A 7,038-nucleotide genomic window follows, 5' to 3' on the forward strand; every position below is an offset into this window, starting at 1 on the left:
GGAGTTCTACTCTGCACACATGGGGTCGCCACACGTCGGAATCTACTGGACGGCAACTAACAACAACAGCTGTGAAGTCAACACATTTGACAGCGACAGAAGACTCAACAGTGACATTGGCGTGCTTTTGGTAAAAGGTTTTCTGTGCTATTTGTTTTGCACTAGAGTTATTTGTATATATAACATTACAGAAAATAACTGCACAGTAAGAAAAACAGGCCTAATTTTGACTCTGCCCCCTACCTTCTGTGTGACAGTGGAAAAGTTACCACACCCAAGGCTGGTTTGATTTCCTTATTTGAAGAAATGGGATAATAAAACCCACATCACAGCTTTATTATGAGTATTAAATGATAAAATATAAAAATTTCTTGGCTCTTTGTAGACTCAAAAATATTACTTTTCCTTGCACAGTAAGAGGCCTTTCTGGTGGGAGAGAGCGGGGAACTGGCAGGCTTGTGTTTGTGTAACTGGTTTTGTTGTTTGCAGTTGTATTCAAATTTATCTGCGAAAGATCCTTCACAGAACTCAGTGTATGTTCGGAAAAAAAAAAAAAAACCTAGTTCAGGTCATTAGAAATGCAAAGTACCTCAACGTGAAACTTTCTTGGTTAGCGTTACTAATTGAGAGCTCACCATTAAGCAGTATCAGTTCAGCTGGAGCTCAAAAGAAGGGGAACTTCTAAGCTTTTACCTAGGGCTCAGCATCTAAAACCTGGAATCAAGTGGCATCAAGTGGAAATCACTGACGCTGTACAACTAGCTCTTATTGGGACCAAAGGGGGAAGATCCTATCTGCTGCAGTATTTAGACCCACAAGGTCTGTCATTGTCAGTCAGTGCTTTTTCAAATGGACTCTATGTGTTCAGTGGAAATGTTTTTGCAAATCACTACACTGCCACATCTCATCTGGTTTTTCCTTGTCTCCTCAAGTAAAAGAATCTTTTGTCTAGAAGTAAAACACTCCCAAATTATTTTTTGCTTTAGCAGAACTAAAACTACAATTACAATGGAAAGGAAAAGGGAGCACCAAGAAGAATCAAAACTTTAATTTTTACTTTTTTTAACTTTCACTTAAATTTCATTTTTTGGCTCTTAGGGGGATTAGAGGTACTCGAAAATTGCAAAGGAAAATAAAGGGAATTCCTAGACTGACAACAAAAAATACATATTCCTTGCCAAAAATTTCTTCAGGAATTTGAAAACTAATCCTGAAATTCCCCAAATGCCTATTAGCATGACTCTGATTGAAGCAAATCCAAATAGAAAAATCTTTCAATTGCCCCACAATTAATATTCTTTCTTGAGGACAGGTGCTCGAACTAAAAAAATAATTGTTTAGGTTCAGGTTATAAAATAATTCAATGTTCTGGTTTAGTTCTGGTTTATTAGTTAAAAAAAAAAAAAGTGCTTTTAGTCTGGCTCAAACAAGTTGCCTGGGTTTTCTTTGAAGTAATTTAAGGTGAGTTCACAGTTCAGTTAAAAAATAACAATAAAGTCAGGATCATATCAGGTTTAGCTAGCCTTGCAGTTTCTTCTGCTTTGGGATTGAAAGGGGTGTTTAGGTCAAATTTTGGCTTCAGAAGCCCCTGAGGTTCACTGGGGTGGGTCAGCCCTGGCAAGACAACAGACCAAGTTTTCTGCACTGCCTCCTAGACAAGGGATAAAAAGAGGAGCGGTTGCCTGCTTTGTGAGGAGCAAAACCCGTTGCCTTCGAGTTGATTCTGACTCATAGGGACCCTATAGGACAGGGTAGAAGTGCACTGCAGGGTTTCCAAGAAGCAGCTGGTGGATTTGAACTGCCAAACTTTTGGTTAGCAACCTGAGCTCTTAACCACTATGCTACCCGGCCACCACTGGAATTGCCCCCGTCTTCTGCAATTCAACCCTAAAGGACACTGCAGGGTGGCTTCCCCAGCTACCCTGAAATTTGAGTTCCTAGAAGATGGGGAGGGGAGAAGGGAAGGTAATTTCCCCACAGGCAAATTTCCCTTCTTTACAACTCCTCCCGCTTTGCCCAAGGGCAGTCTTACAAAGAGGCATACCCATTTCCCCTGCCAGTAACAGCCTCTGCCCGTCCCACCACCTCATCCTTGCCTAACTCGTAAATGTCACTCCTCAGACAGGTCTCCCTGACCCTCTTTTTTGAAATTACCAAAACCAGTGGCTGTCAGGTTGATTCCAACTCATGATGACCCCATGAGCAGCAGGACTGCTCCAGTGGGTTTTTGAGGCTCTGAACTCTTAGAAGCAGATTACCAAGCTTTTCTGCTGAGGTACCTCTGAGTGGGTTTGAGCCACCAACCTTTCAGTTAGTAGTACCCACTAACGCACTGCTGTTGAGTCGATTCCGACTCCTAGCAAACCTATACGACAGAGTAGACCTGCCCCATAGAGTTTCCAAGGAGCACTTGGCGGATTTGAACTGCCAACCTCTTGGTTAGCAGCCGTAGCTCTTAGCCACTACACCACCAGGGTTTCCCGGTTAGTAGTAGAGACCTTAAATGTTTGCTGACCCGGGAACTCTCTCTTTTGAGATTAGATCCCCATATTGTACATGCTCCTATCTTCCTTTATTTTTCCTTCATAACCCCTATTACAGTTGAGGGAAATCCTCAGGGAGATGAATTGACACGAGATGGTTAAGGTTGTGTGTCAGCTTGGCTTGGCCATGATTCTCAGTACTTTGGCAGTTATGTAATGATGTAGTCATCCTTGATGATGTGATATCAGCTGTAAAGGGAGTTTCCTTGGGGGTGTGGCCTGTATTCAATATACATATGAACGTTCTAACCAAGCTTACTTGCTTGCTCTAGATCCTGTATCTGGCTCATCATCATCTAACCTCCAGTTCTTGGGACCTGAGCCAGCAGCCTGCCATATTGCCTGCCAATCTTGGATTCATCAGCCTCCACAGCCCAAGAGCTGGAGGCCTGCTATCTGACTTGCCCATCTTGGGTTTGTCAGCCCCTACAGCTTCAGGAGTCAGGAGAAACCTCCAGCCTGATGCCTGACCCACACTCTTGGGACTTTCTAGCCTCTACAACTGCACGAGCTATTTCCTCGAGATAAATCTCTTTCTCTGTCTCTGTATATATGTATGGATATATATATATATCCCCCATACATCTGTTTGTCATACTGTGGTGGCTTGTTTGTTTCTGCAATGCTGGAATGTGTGACACCAGTACTCGAATACCAGCAGGATCACCCCTGGCAGACAGGTTTCAGCTGAGCTTCCAGACTAAAACAGCTAGGAAGAAGGACCTGGCAGTCTACTTCTGTAAAGAAATAGCCACCGAAAACCTTACGAATAGGAGCGGAACATTGTCTGATATAATACAGAAGATGAGCCTCTTAGGTTAGAAGGCACTCAGAAGATGACTAGGGAAAAGCTGCCTCCTCAAAGCAGAGTTGACCTTAACGACATAGATGGAGCCAAGCTTTTGGGACCTACATTTGCTGATACAGCACGACTCAGAATGAAACGAAACAGCTGCAAACATCCATTAATAGTTGGAACATGGAAAGTACGAAGTATGAATCTAGGAAAATTGGAAATCGTCAAAAATGAAATGGAATGCACAAACATCAATATCCGAGGCATTAGTGAGCTGAGATGGACTGGTATTGGCCATTTTGAATCAGACAATCGTACGATCTACTATGCTGGGAATGACAAATTGACGAGGAATGTTGTTGCATTCATCATCAAAAAGAACATTTCAAGATCTATCCTGAAGTACAACAGTGTCAGGGATCTCCATACACCTACAAGGAAGACCAGTTAATACGACTATTATTCAAATTTATGCACCAACCACTAAGGCCAAAGACAAAGAAACTGAAGTTTTTTTTTTTTTTTTTTATCAATTCTGCAGTCTGAAATTGATCAAACATGCAATCTGTGATTTGGAATGCAAAAGTTGGAAACAAAGAAGAAGGATTGGTAGTTGGAAAATATGCCCTTGGTGATAGAAATGATGACGGAGACCCCACGATAGAATTTTGCAAGACCAAGTACTTACCCATTGCAGATGCCTTTTTCAACAACGTAAACAATGACTGTAAATTTGGACCTCACTGAATAAATACATAGGAATCAAATCAACCACATCTGTGGAAACAAACAATGGAAAAACTCCATATCATCAGTCAGAATAAGGTCAGGGTCTGACATGGAACGGACCATCAATTGCTCATATGCAAACTCAAGGGGAAGCTGAAGAAAATTGAAACAAGTCCAACAAAGCCAAAGTACAACCTTGAATCTATCCCTCCTGAATTTAGAACCATCTCAAAGAATAGATTTGACACACTGAACACTAATGACCAAAGATCAGAAGAGTTGTGGAATGACATCAAGGACATCAAACATGAAGAAAGCAAGAGGTCATTAAAAAGACAGGAAAGAAAGAAAAGACCAGAATGGATGTCAGAAGAGACTCTGAAACTTACTCTTGAACGTTGAGTAGCTAAAGCAAAAGGAAGAAATGATGAAGTAAAAGAGCTGAACAGAAGATTTCAAAGGGCAGCTCAAGAAGACAAAGTATTATAATGACATGTAGAAAGACCTGGAGATAGAAAACCAAAAGGAAAGAACACACTTCGCATTTCTCAAGCCGAAAGAACTGAAGAAAAAATTCAAGTGTCTAGTTGCAATATTGAAGGATTCTACAGAGAAAATATCAAATGATGCAGGAAGCATCAAAAGAAGATGGAAGGAATACACAGAGTCACTGTACCAAAAAGAATTTTATATGTTCAACCCTTTCAGGAGGTGGCATATGATCAGGAACTGAGAATACTGAAGGAAGAAGTCCAAGCTGCACCAAAGACATTGGTGAAAAACAAGGCTCCAGGAATTGATCAAATACCAATTGAGATGTTTCAACAAATGGATACAGTGCTGGAAGTGCTCACTCATCTATACCAAGAAATTTAGAAGACACCTACCTGGCCAACTGACCGGAAGAGATCCACATTTATCCCTATTCCAAAGAAAGGTGATTCAACCAAATGCGGAAATTATCAAACAATATCATTAATATCACATGCAGGTAAAATATTGCTGAAGATCATTCAAAAGCAGCTGCAGCAGTATATCAACAGGGAACTGCCAGAAATTCAAACTAGGTTCAGAAGAGGATATGGAACAAGGGATATCATTGTTGATGTCAGGTGGATCCTGGCTGAAAGCAGAGAATACTCGTGTTGTATTGACTGCAAATTCATTTGACTGTGTGAATCACAACAAATTATGGATAACATTGCGAAGAATGGGAATTTCAGAGCGCTTGTGCTCATGAGGAGCCTGTACATAGATCAAGAGGCAGTCATTTGAACAGAAGAAGGGGATACTGAGTGGTTTAAAGTCAGGAAAGGTGTGTCAGGGTTGTGTCCTTTCACCATACTTATTCAATCTGTATGCTGAGGAAATCCTTTGAGAAGCTAGACTATATGAAGAAGAAACGGACATCAAGGTTGGAGGAAGACTCATTGACAACTTGCATTATGCAGGTGACACGACCTTGCTTGCTGAAAGTGAAGAGGACTTGAAACACTGTGGAAGATCAAAGACCACAGCCTTCAGTATGGATTACACCTCAACATAAAGAAAAAAAAATCCTTACAACACGACCAATAAGTAACATCATGATAAACAGAGAAAAGATTGAAGTTGTCAAGGATTTCATTTTACTGAGATCCACAATCAACACCCATGGAAGCAGCAGTCACGAAATCAAACGATGTACTGCATTGGGCAAATCTGCTGCAAAAGACCTCTTTAAAGTGTTATAAAGCAAATGTGTCACTTTAAGGACCAAAGTATTCCTCATCCAAGCCATGGTGTTTTCGATCACCTCATATTCATGTGAAAGGTGGATAATGAATAGGGAAGACTGAAGATTTAACACCATTGAATTTGAATTATGGTGTTGGTGGAGGATATTAAATATACTGTGGACCGTCAAAAGAATGAACAAATCTGTCTTGGAAGAAGCAAGGATAGCACAACTAGATCTCACATACTTTGGACATGTTATCGGAAGGATCAGTCCCTGGAGAAGGACATGATGTTTGGGAAAGTAGAGGGTCAGTGAAAAAAGAGGAAGACCCTCTACAAGATGGACTGACACAGTGACTACAACAATGGGCTTAAGCATAACAATGATTGTGAGGATGGCACAGGACTGCGCAGTGTTTTGTTTTGTTGTCATAGGGTCGCTATGAGTCAGAACTGACTCAACGGCACCTAACAACAACAACTATATATATGTATATGTATATATACACTTCACTGGTTTTGCTTCTCTAGAGAACCCAGCCTAAGACAACACAGTAGGAACAACAATGGACTCAAACATACCAACGATTGTGAAGATGGTACAGGATTGGGAAATGTGTTGTTCTGTTATACGTAAGGTCACCATGAGTCATAGCCAATTTGATGGCAACTTACAACAACAACAATTACGCAGATACTTGTGTGGCTATTGCTCACGGCTGGTTTCCTTTAGTAGGCTGTTAGATCCACGAAGATAAGCAAGAGTGTTTTTAATACTCTCTTCCCATCTCCCAAACATAGGATTTGGTGTATAGTGTTGTTGTTGTTAGGTGCTGTAGCGTTGGTTTCAACTCATAGTGACCACATGTGACACAGTAGAACTGCCCCCATAGGGTTTTCTAGACTGTAATCTTTACTGGAGCAGATCACCAGATCTTTCTTCCAGAGAGTAGCTGGATGGGTTTGATCTTTCAGTTAGCAGCCAAGCACTTAACTGTTCCACCACAAGGGCTCCTTTGGTATATAGTGGAAAAAAAAAAATTGCTGACTAGGCGGCTCTCTACTTGCAAATATCAATCCCATCCTATAATTGCTTTTCTATCTTGAAATCCCATCTTGCATTCTAAATACCTCTGGATGGGCCATACCTTTAGCAGTTAGCAGCTTATAATAATAGCTATCAACTATGGAGTTCTTAATACGTGACCGGTACTGAACTAAACACATCATATATATTACTTAATCTCCCCA

Source organism: Elephas maximus, chromosome 4 (genome assembly GCF_024166365.1).
Source record: "Elephas maximus indicus isolate mEleMax1 chromosome 4, mEleMax1 primary haplotype, whole genome shotgun sequence".
Taxonomy (NCBI): Eukaryota; Metazoa; Chordata; class Mammalia; order Proboscidea; family Elephantidae; genus Elephas; species Elephas maximus.